This window comes from Giraffa tippelskirchi, chromosome 10, assembly GCF_054371585.1.
Source record: "Giraffa tippelskirchi isolate mGirTip1 chromosome 10, T2T-mGirTip1v1.2.pri, whole genome shotgun sequence".
In the NCBI taxonomy this organism is placed as follows: domain Eukaryota; kingdom Metazoa; phylum Chordata; class Mammalia; order Artiodactyla; family Giraffidae; genus Giraffa; species Giraffa tippelskirchi.
This window is the reverse complement of record NC_137284.1, coordinates 122,074,609-122,086,992: the sequence shown is the minus strand read 5'-3', so window position 1 is coordinate 122,086,992 and position 12,384 is coordinate 122,074,609. Positions and strand designations below refer to the sequence as shown.

The window sequence follows — 12,384 nt, the reverse complement described above, 5'->3', positions numbered from 1 at the left end:
GGGTTAACATGGCCGAGCCACAGGGACAACTGTTACTGGAGTGTTTGAGATCATAGTGTTAGTCACTCAGTCATGTCCAACTCTTTGTGACCCCATGGACTGTAGCTCACCAGGCTCCTCTGTCCATGGAATTCTCCAGGCAAGCATACTGAGAGATAGGTAGCCATTCCCCCTCTGCAGGGGATATTCTCAACCCAGGGTCAAACTTGGGTCTCCTCCATTACAGGCAGAGTCTTTACTGTCTGAGCCACCCTTGAGTTAGCCTCCTCATCCACACGTTGAAAGAGGGTTTTGTTCTCTATTAAGTAGTCTATTCATCCTTTCATTAGCCTAGCAGCAGTGGGGTCATAAGGCAGGTAGAAATACCAGCATATATTATTTTTATCAGCACATTCCTGAGCTTCAGAAAACTGGGTTCCTTGGTCACTATCGATGTCCACGGGGTCCTGTACATCACACACAGCTGTTCTAGTCCCCAAACAGTGGTTTTTGCATTGCACAATGTCTTGTGTAGACCTTCTGTAATGTCTTCCACCTGTTGTAAGGCACTGTAGACGCATATAGCTGGCCCATCCTGCCATATCGTTGCTCTGCCCCCTTCCATAGCTGGGACCAGAAGTCAAGAATACTCTTATTATTTTGCCATTGCCTCAGGCCCCAACCAAACCCTTCTGGGTGACTGGCCATGTCCAATTCACAGCCTGTCCCTGAGTTAATATCCCTAAAGCACGTGTCTGTAATTGCTTAGGGGTGGTGGGTCGGGGGTAAGTTTGTCTTACCCAAACAGGTAACACCCAAGTAGCTGATAGATAATCCAGGTCCTTGTATTTTGTCTGTATCCACCAGCAGCCATCCTGGGCAGTCAGAAGATCCATGAGCTGAGGGCTGTTACTTTTAAACCAGAAAGAGACTTAGACTTACAGGTCTCACATGTTAGTGGACGGTCACCTCAGGATTTCCCCCACAATCCTCTGTTTCCCATCCTTATTTACCGACATCTTGGCACTCACAGGGGTTTCTTGAGCTTCCTGGCTTCCCTGCAGGCCTGCAAGTCTTGTATTGGCCCAACCTCAAGACCATAGAAAGAGCCCAGGAACAAGTGACAGAGACATCAACAGCTTACTGGACAGGGGGTCTTACATGACCGAATCAAAGTGTCCTGGAGCGATATCCCACCGTGCGCAGCAGACCACAGGCAGGACATGGCAGCCATCTTTACTACTCGGGAGAGGCTGCCATTTATAGGGGGAATTGACGTCAGGTTGGCTTATCAGTTACCAGGGAAACCAGGGTCGGGCAGGGGGCAAGCACATAGGCAGTTACTAATTAAGCCCTATAATTAAGAGGATTGTATAGTCCTGTGAGTGCAACAGGGCCCAATCAAGCAGGGATGTACAGGGAGCAAGCAAACAGCCATTTTCAGTGGCCTGAACATTACACCTGGCAATCACTAATCTCCTTTCTTTCTCTATGGATTTGCTACTCTTCAGTTCAGTCGCTCAGTCATGTCCGACTCTTTGCGACCCCATGAAATGCAGCATGCCAGGCCTCCCTGTCCATCACCAACTCCCGGAGTTTACTCAAACTCATGTCCATCCAATTGGTGATGCCATCCAACCATCTCATCCTCTGTCATCCCCTTTTCTTCCCGCCTTCAATCTTTCCCAGCATCAGGGTCTTTTCCAATGGGTCAGTTCTTTGCATCAGGTGGCCAAAGTATTGGAGTTTCAGCTTCAGCATCAGTCCTTCCAATGAATATTCAGGACTGATTTCCTTGAGGATGGACTCGTTGGATCTCCTCGCAGTCCAAGGGACTCTAAAGTTTTCTCCAATACCACAGTTCAAAAGCAACCATTCTTCAGCACTCAGCTTTCTTTATAGCCCAACTCTCACTTCCGTACATGACTACTGGAAAAACCATAGCTTTGACTAGACGGACCTTTATTGTCAAAGTAATATCTCTGCGTTTCAATATGCTGTCTAGGTTGGTCACAGCTTTTCTTTCAAGGAGTAAGCGTCTTTTAATTTCATGGCTGCAGTCACCATCTACAGTGATTTTGGAGTCCCCCAAAATAAAGTCTGTCACTGTTTCCACTGTTTCCCCATCTATTTGCCATGAAGAGATGGGACTGGTTGCCATGATCTTAGTTTTCTGAATGTTGAGCTTTAAGCCAACTTTTTCACTCTCCTTTTTCACTTTTATCAAGAGGCTCTTTAGTTCTTCTTCACTTTCTGCCATAAGGGTGGTGTCATCTGCATATCTGAGGTTATTGATATTTCTCCCAGCAATCTTGATTCCAGCTTGTGCTTCATCCAGCTCAGCATTTTGCAGGATGTACTCTGCATATAAGTTAAACAAGCAGGGTGACATTATACAGGCTTGACATACTCCTTTCCCGATTTGGAATCATTCTGTTGTTCCATGTCCAGTTCTAACTTCTTGACCTGCATACAGATTTCTCAGGAGGTAGGTCAGGTGGTCTGGTATTCCCATCTCTTTCAGAATTTTCCACACTTTGTTGTGATCGATACAGTCAAAGGCTTTGGTGTAATCAGTAAAGCAGAAATAGATGGTTTTTCTGGAACTCTCTTGCTTTTTTGATGATCCAACGGATGTTGGCAATTTGACCCCCGGTTCCTCTGCCTTTTCTAAATCCAGCTTGAACATCTGCAAGTTCATGGTTCTTAACATTGTATATAAATTAACATTTTATAAGCATATAACTTACATGCAATATAAGCATATAAGTTAACATTGCCTACTCTTAACATTGCATATAAATGGAATCATACAATGTATGGCCTATTGTGGGGCTTCCCTGGTAGCTCAGCTGGTAAAGAATCTGCCTGCAATGCAGGAGACCTGGGTTCGATCCCTGGGTTGGGAAAATTCCCTGGAGGAAAGCATGGCAATCCACTCCTGTATTCTTGCCCGGAAAATCCCCATGGACAGAGCTGCCTGGTGGGCTACAGTCCATGGGGTCACAGAGAGTCAGACACAACTGAGGGACTAAGCACAGCACAGCATGGTCAATTGTGCCTGGCTTCTTTCACTTAGCATAATGTTTAAATCAGTGTCTGCTGTGTCCAACCACAGTCAAATAAAAATGAATTCTGCCACATGTTATTCTGTCCCTTTAAAAAAAATACACAGAAATGGTAGCATATTATTTACACCGGGAAATTACTGTTGGGTTCCTTGTGACAGCGGCTGGTTCTCCTACTTCAGAATCCTGTGGTGGCTTTGTGTTCTCAGAATGGCAGGGACTTCCAGCTAAAGATTCTAAGCATCTTTGTTGAATCAGCCCTTGGCTGCTTGCTCAGAGCACCCTGCCGGCTCTCTGATTGGGTCAGGCTGCTGGAATTGATTGTCCCATTGATATGTCCAGTGAGGCAGCAAAACTACAGCCCAAGCCTGCTCCCTACTTCAAGGTGTGTCATAGAGGCTCCTACACACCTGGGCCTGACCTCCCAAGACTCAGACAATAGTGGGAAAACACTTTGGGTTGGTTCCTCTGTTGAAAGAATGGTTACTTTAGAGTGGTAGGAAATTCCAAGTGAAGAAACAGTTTGGGGAGCTCTGACACATTTCCTTGGCAACAGTTTCTGGATTTCAACATGTTTGATAGACCAGTTTCACTGATCTTTAAAACACCCAGCAGGTGTGGGGAGAGACAGTCACTCCTAGTTCTGGATAGAGGCCCGAGAGAGGAGGAGTTTGAGACATCAGAAGTAAATTTGGGAGGGGGGCTTTTTTAAAGCCCAGGATGAGTATCATCACAATCATTATCAAATAGCAGGCATCTCCTAGGCAACTAGTAACTTTGGGCTTAGGAAATCTGGGTCTATGGAAGAATGATGAAGGAGTGACAAATCCAAGACTTGCTTCTTCAATGCACAAGTGACTGGATGAACAGGTCCATAATGGGGTGTGCAGACTAGCTAGCAAGATGGAAAACAAGAGAGCATAAATAAAAAAGGGAAATAGATGGGGAAACAGTGGAAACAGTGTCAGACTTTATTTTTTTGGGCTCCAAAATCACTGCTGATGGTGATTGCAGCCATGAAATTAAAAGACGCTTACTCCTTGGAAGGAAGGTTATGGCCAGCCTAGATAGCATATTTAAAAGCAGAGACATTACTTTGCCAACAAAAGTCTGTCTAGTCAAGGCTATGGTTTTTCCAGTAGTCATATGGAGTTGGACGGTGAAGAAAGCTGAGTGCCGAAGAATTGATGCTTTTGAACTGTGGTGTTGGAGAAGATTCTTGAGAGTCCCTTGGACTGCAAGGAGATCCAACCAGTCCATCCTAAAGGAGATCAATCCTGGGTGTTCATTGGAAGGACTGATGTTGAAGCTGAAACTCCAATACTTTGGCCACCTCATGTGAAGAGTCGACTCTTTGGAAGAGACCCTAATGCTGGGTAGGATTGGGGGCGGGAGGAGAAGGGGATGACAGAGGATGAGATGGTTGGATGGCATCACCGACTCGATGGACATGGGTTTGGGTAGACTCCGGGAGTTGGTGATGAACAGAGAGGCCTGGCGTGCTGCAATTCATGGGGTAGCAAAAAGTCGGACACGACTGAGCGACTGAACTGAACTGAAGATTGTATATTCTCAATGATGATTGGTATTGCCAAGATGTTTTTGTAGGAATATCAGAGGAAGGGTTGTATTTAAACTGAGGAAGGGTTGTATTTATAAAGGGTGGTTAAAGTTGAAGCCCAAGATTTAGATCTAGCATTTGCAGGGACCTCCAGCTTATCCATTTTGTGGAAGGTGGTCCTTTAAGGAACGGAATATAGAAATTAGGTGTGTACATGAATATTTATTTAAAACAATAAAAGAACCCCCAAACTACAAATTTCTGGATTCATGATTATTCAAATGTATTCCCTATTGATTGAATCCCATAGAACATATAGGTTCTCTCCCCTCATATAAAAAAAATTATTTAATTTTGGCTGTGCTGGGTCTTTGTTGCTGCATGGGCTTTCTCTAATTGTGGAGCACAAGCTCTGGGTTGTGAGGGCTTCAGTAGTTGCGGTACATGGGCTCAGCAGTTGCAGATCCTAGGATCCAGGGCACAGTCTCAACGGTGCACAGGCTTAGTAGCTCCGAGGCATGTGGGATCTTCCTGGACCAGGAATTGAACCTGTGTCTCCTGCACTGGCAGGTGGATTCTTTACCACCAATCCACCAGGGAAGCCCCCTCCCCTCATATTTATTCTTTCCCTTGTTCTGGTATAACTCTTTATTTCAAAATTCCTTTCTTCTAAGTCATTGATACTATCTTCCCTCTGCTTTACTACAGATGCTATTTCATTCTTCAACTCTTTCACTGAATTCTTCAACTCCAGAATTTTTGTTTGGTCCTTTTTTATATTTTCAATGTCTTTCATAAGTAACTCATTTTGTTCATGTATCTTTTTCCTAATATCATTGAGCTTCTTTTTGGCTGTGCCAGGTCTGTTGCTTTTGCACAGGCTTTCTCTGTTTCAGTGAGCAAGGGCTATTCTTCATTGCAGTATGTGGGCTTCTCATTGTGGTGGCTTCTCTTATGGAGCACAGACTCTAGGCACATGGGCTTCAGTGGTTGTGGCTTGTGGGCTCTAGAGTGCAAGCTCAGTAGTTGTGGCACATAGGCTTAGTTGCTCCACGGCATGTGGAATCTACCTGGACCAGGGATCAAACTCATGTTCCCTTCATTGGCAGATGGGTTCCCATCCACTGCACCACCAGGGAAGTCCCACTGAGCTGTTTTAATTCTTTTTGTAGCTTACTGAATTTCTTCAGTACTGCTATTTTGAATTCTTTATCAGATACATTGCAGTGTGCTGGGACTTTGGGCTCAGCTCTTGGAGAATTGTCGATACCTTTTGGTGATGGCGTATTTCCTCGACTTTTAAAGTTCTTTGTGTTTCTGTATTGCTGCTTTAGTGTTTGAAGTCTCTTTACTGGTTATCTTTGATGAGGTACTGTTCTTTGGTGTTGCTTCTTCAGGGATCCCAGGTTTATAAGGGGTAGACTTGCTCCACTCTCGTTCTCTCTTGGTGTAGAATTCTTCCTTCTGTGTTTCCTCTTGTCATAACTCACCACGCTGGCTGCAGGAAACCTCTCTTTTGTCTTCCAGAAGGTGGCACTGTAGCCTCAGTTTGTTGATTCTCACTTGTCCGCGGACCCTGATCCATCTTTCTGAGAGCATTCGGATTACCTAACCTATTCTCACTGCCACACTTGGGAGCACACAGGAGGAGCTGGCTGCAGAGGTGAGGGCAGGGGCTGGGGGAGAGACGGGTGGGTTTAGCACTTGGAGCTTTGAGACGCCAGCGGAACCAGGGGGAGATTTTCCAGTGGATACTCCCCAGAGGCTTGTGGGTGGTCCTGCTGAAGTCCTAAAGCAGCCAGCAGGACCTGTGCATGTTTAAAGCCTACAGATATTATCATGTGCTTCCTTTCTTCTCCCTTTTGCATCATGGAGGTCCCGCCTCAGAAAAGCCAGTGCTGCTGGAGAGAAACAAAGTCCTCCAAGCATAACCTGCCCACCAGGAGAAGCCAGGCAGTCAGTCACTCACCGTTTTCACTTTACCTGTCCTCCATCAAGAGGCTGCTTTCAAACCACTCTGCCTGAGACATTGCTGCTGCTGCGGCTGTGGGAAGCCCAGCCTGTTACATCTTCCTGGGGGAAGGAGGCTCCCTTGGCAAGTGCTACCCTTTCCTCTGCATCCAAATACCCAACGCTGATGGCATGACACGGTTCTCCCTTTGCTGCTGCTGCTGCTAAGTCACTTCAGTCGTGTCCAACTCTGTGCGACCCCATAGACAGCAGCCCACCAGGCTCCTCTGTCCATGGAATTCTCCAGGCAAGAATACTGGAGTGGGTTGCTATTCCTTTCTCCAGGGATCTTTCCAACGCAGGGATCAAACCTGGGTCTCCTGCCTTGCAGGCAGATTCTTTACCGTCTGAGTCACCCTGGCCCTCCTCAAATTCTTTATTGCCCACGAGTAACCACCTAGTTCTGTACTAACCAGCTCGCCTCTTACCCAATCCCAGGGCATAGGGGTGGAGGTGGCTTGCCAGCTCTTTTGGATTCCATGACTGAGATCTGATATGTAAGAACTTCCTGGATGTCCCGGTACAATGTGATGTGCAGAGGCACTTCTGTTTGGTTAAGGATATCCAAATAGTTGTTAATTAAAAGGGAGAGAAAAAAGAGATGCTCCACACCACCTAGAACACTTGTAGTAAAAACCTCTCTGAGAACTACTTGCTTGCAGCATTGAGAACAGTGTTATATCAGTGAATGAAGCCTATAACCTTTCTCCAATGCATAAAGAGATGAGTTTAAGAACAGTTATAATACAGATGTTTCTAAAACTGCAATTTGCTTGCTGAGTTGAGAACAGTTTCTATCAGTGAGTGGCAGTTCTAGGCATCAACAGTGCATATACAGAAGTGTTTAAATACACTTGTCTTAAATTTTTCAGAACACTAACACTTGCTGCATTGAGAACAGCGTTATATCAGTGAATGGAGGTTATGCCCATTCTGCACTTCATGTACAGAAATGTTTGGGAATGCTTGTAATAAAGATTTTTCTAAGAAACTACTTGCTGCTGCATTGAGTACAGTGTTATATGTGTGAATGGAACAGGTTTTGCGATGCATGTGAAGTGTTAAGAATACCTGTAATATAGATGTTCCTAAGTACATTTTTTTCTGGCTGCTTTGACCACAGAGTTGTAACAGTCAATGGAAGTGGCGTACATTTCTCAATCCATTGAGAGAAGTATTTGAGAACATTTGCAGAAAAAAAAAGATATTTCTAAGAATGGTACTTGCTTCTTTATTGAGAACAGTGTACATTGGTGAATGGGAATGGCACCATCTACAAGACATGAAGAGATGTGTTTAAGAACATTTTTACCACTATGGAGAACAGTGTGGAGGTTCCTTTAAAAACTAAAAATAGAACTATTATATGAGCCAGCAATCCCACTCCTGGGCATATATCCAGAGAAAACCATAATTCGAAAATATACATGTGCCCTATTTGTTCACAGCAGCACTATTTACAATAGCCAAAACATGGAAGCAACCTAAGTATCCATCAATAGATGAATAAAGATGTGGTATATATATACAATGGAATATTAATCAGCCATAAAAAAGAGTGAAATAATGCCATTTGCAACAACATGGATGGACCTAGAGATTATCACACTAAGTGAAGTAAGCCAGACAAAAACAAATATCATATAACACATATGTAGAATCTAAAAAATTATGCAAATGAAACATACAAAACAGAAATAGATCACTCATAGAAAACAAACTTGTGGTTACCAAAGTAGGGGCAGAGATAAACTAGGAGTTGAGGATTAACATTTACACACACACTGCATATATAAAATGGATAAACAACAAGGACCTACTGTATAGCACAGGGAACTACACTCAATATTTTGTAATAACCTATAAGGGAAAACAAGCTGGAAAAAAATAGATATGTATGTATGTATAAGTGAATCACTTTGCTGTACACCTGAAACATACAACAATATAAATTAACTATATCTCAATTTTTAAAGAAGCATCTAAGGCAATAATAGCTATCTAAAAAAAAAAAAGGAACACTTGTAATAAAGATGCTTCTAAGAGTGCTACTTGCTGGCTACATTGAGAACAGTGTTAAAACAGTGAATGGTAGTGGTACCCATGTGGCAACACATGTAGAGAAATTTAAAAGCATATTTGTAATATTGTAATATTTGTCTGGTAACAATCCTTATTTGCTGTGTTGAGAACAGTATTGTATCATTTAATGGAATTTATACCTCTTCAGCAAATCATGTAAAAAATGTTTAATAGCTATAATCAAGTAAATAGATGTTACTGTGAATGCTACTTGCTGGCTGCATAGAGGACTGTATTATATATCAGCGAATGGAAGAGGCACCCACTCTGCAGCACATGTTGAAAAGTGAAAGAACACTAATGAGAAGACATTTCTAAAAATGCTAGTTGATGCTGTATTGAAAACGTTGTTTATACGAAAGAAAGGACCTGTCGCCCATTCTGCAATTCATGTAGAGAAGTATTTAAGGCCAATTGTAATAAAAACGATTTCTAGAAACGCTTGTTTGCTGTGTTTAGAACAGTTTTATGTCAGTCAAAGGAGGTTATACCAGTTCTATAAAGCATGTACAAAAGTGTTTTAAACACTGTAATAAGATCATTTCTGAAACACCACTTATTAACACATTCTGTGTGGAGAAAAGTGATATATCCATGGAGGGAGGGGCACTCCTTTTGCAAGGCATGTAGAGAGGTTTTGAGAACCCTTGTAATAAAGGTGTTTCTAAGGATGCTACTTGCTTGCCAAGTTAACAGTGTTTCCTGGGTGAATGGAAGTGGCACCATTTCTGCAATGCATGTCAAGAAGTGTTTAAAACTACGTGAAATAAAGATATGTCTAAAAACAATGCTTGCTAGGTGACTTGAGAGCAATATTACATCAGTGATTGACATTATGCCCATTCATTAAGGCATGGATGGAATTAAGAACAATTTTGGAAAGATGTTCTAAGCACACAATTTGCTTTCTGCATTGACAAAAGTCATATCAGGAGTGAATGTTATAAAAAAGAATGTATATATGTATATAAGTGAACACTTCTATACAGCAGAAATTAGTACAACACTGTAAATCAACTATACTTCAATTTTTTTTAATAAATAAAATAATTAATTACAAATAAAAAAAGAAAACAAATGTTATACACATTCCACAATGTATGAATAGAAAATTTTAGGGACACTTGTCATAAAGATGTTTCCGAGAACACTACTGCATGCTGTATTGAAAACTGCATTCCTGATGAAAAGACATTGTACCCATTCTCAAAGGCAGTCCAGGAGTCTTTCTGAACACCAGTTAAAAAGATGTTTCTAAGAATCCTACTTGCATACTGCCTTACAACACTGTTTTATCAGTGCATCAACTTAAAGAAAAATGCACAACATAAGAGTTGTGAATTTAAGGGAATTCCCTGGCAGTCCAGTGGTTAAAACTCTGCACTTCCAATGCAAGGGGTGTGAGTTCAATCCCTGGTCAGAGAAGTAAGATCCCACATACTGTGCTGCCAAGAAAAAAAAGAAAAAGAGTTGTGAGTTTAAGTTTTATTCAGGGAACTTACTGGGGATGATAGCCCAGGAGACAGCCTCCCAGTAGTTCAGGGGGAACTGCTCTGAAGAGCTATGGAGGGAAGCTAGTTTATATGTGATTTTTAGCTATAGGACACTTAAGAGTCTAGCATGTGTGTGCATGTTAAGACGATTCACTCGTGTCCAACTCTGCGACCCTATGGACTGTAGCCTGCCAGGCTCTTCTGTCCATGGGATTTTCCAGGGAAGAATACTGGAGTGGGTTCCCATGCCCTCCTCTAGGGGATCTTCCCGACCCAGGGATCGAACCCCCATCTCTTATGTCTTCTGCATTGGCAGGTGGGTTCTTTACCACTAGTGCCACCTGGAAGGCCCAAAGTCTAGCATACATCTTGCTAAAAGATTACTGCTAGTCACAAAGAACAGACATCTCAAGTGAATGATTTTAGTGCTTTTCTATGTATGGAAAGATGCAAAAATCTGGGTTCCTTAGCATTCTTCCTGAGATCTAACTATCTAAGAGAGCTGCTTGCTCAAAGCACAGAGAATCTTGTGATGGTCTTAATTTCTCTTGGAGTGCACTGTCAGTCAGCAACTGCAGCCAGTTATAATTAATTCTAATAGATTGAGTGGTGAGCGAAAACACTCTGTGATTTTCCAAGTGAATGGAAGTGGCACCCATCTGCAATGCATTTAGAGAAATGTTTAAAGACACTTGTTATAAAGATGCATCAGAGAATTACTTATTTGCTGCATTAAGAACAGTGTTATATCATTGACTGGAAGTTACAACCATCTGTAATTCATGTAGAGAAGTGTTTAAGAAAACTTTTAATCTAGCTGTTTCTAAGAATGCTACTTACGGCTGCAATGAGAAAAGTGATAGTCATTTAATGAAAGTTATACTCATTCTGCAAAGCATGTACAGATCTGTTTAAGAACACATAATAAACATGTTTCTAGTGCTCGCTTCAGCAGCACATATACTAAAACTAGAACTATATAGAGAAGATTAGCATGGCCCCTGTGCAAGGATGATACACAAATTCGTGAAGCGTTCCATATTTTTAAAATTGATAAAGCCACTATGGAAGACGGTATGGAGATTACTTAAAAAACTAGGAATAAAACCACCATATGACCCAGGAATCCCACTCCTAGGCATATACCCTGAGGAAACCAAAACTGAAAAAGACACATGTATCCCATTGTTCATTGCAGCACTATTTACAATAGCTAGAACATGGCTGCTCTGTGGCACTGGAGCGAGCAGCCACGAGGAGAGACCCTACATCCAAGGTCAGAAGCAGTGGCTGCGCTTTGCTGGAGTGAGCAGCTCTGAGGAGATACCCCAAGACCAAGGGCAAAGGAGAAGCCCCAGCAAGACGGTAGGAGGAGTGAATTTGTGTTTAGAATCAAACCCCTTTCTCATCAGACATTCAGAGGGCTAAACAAACATTGTGCATACCAGGACCCAGGGACCACACAGAGACTGAGACAGAACTATGTTTGAGCATATCCTGTGGAGGTATGGGTCAGCAGTGGACTGCCACAGGGACAGGGGCTCTGGGTGCAGCAGACGTGGGTATGGCATAAGCCCTCTTGGAGGAGGTCACCATTAACTCCACCATAGAGCTACCAGAGCTTACACAGGACTGGGAAATAGACTCTTGGAGGGCACAAACAGAACCTTGTGCACCAGGACCCAGGAGAAAGGAGCAGGGACCCCAGAAGAGACTGACCCAGAATTGACTGTGAGTGTCCAGGAGTCTCCAGTGGAGGTGTGGGTTGGTGGTGGCCTGCTGCAGGGTTGGGGGCACTGAGTGTAGCAGTACATCCATGGGATCTTTTGAGGGAGGTCACCATTATCTTCATTACCTCCACCATAGTTTGGCCCCAGGTAAATAGCAGGGAGGGAACACAGCTCTACCCATCAACAGAAATTTGGATTGAAGATTTACTGAGCATGGCCGAGCCCATCAGAACAAGACCCAATTTCCCCCTCAGTCTCTCCCATCAGGAAGCTTCCATAAGCCTCTTATCCTTCTCCATCAGAGGGCAGACAGACTGAAAACTACAATCACAGAAAACTAACCAATCTAATCACATGGACCACAGCCTTGTCTAACTCAGTGAAACTATGAGCCATGCCGTGTAGGGCCACCCAAGATGGATGGATCATGGTGGAGAGTTCTGACAAAATGTGGTCCATTG

The 12,384-nt window shown here is 43.1% G+C and overlaps 1 long non-coding RNA gene and 1 other non-coding gene across 2 annotated transcripts; both read left to right on the top strand.

The window, feature by feature from the left end:
• Window positions 1-6,135: 6,135 nt before the first annotated feature.
• On the top strand, window positions 6,136-9,488 carry LOC145523985 (uncharacterized). The gene is made up of 2 exons (XR_014067006.1): window positions 6,136-6,271; window positions 6,484-9,488. It is a non-coding gene; the product is annotated as an uncharacterized LOC145523985 (long non-coding RNA).
• Window positions 9,489-11,132: 1,644 nt separating this feature from the next.
• Window positions 11,133-11,239, top strand: LOC145524999 (U6 spliceosomal RNA). The gene has a single exon (XR_014068020.1). It is a non-coding gene; the product is annotated as a U6 spliceosomal RNA (small nuclear RNA).
• Window positions 11,240-12,384: the final 1,145 nt, after the last annotated feature.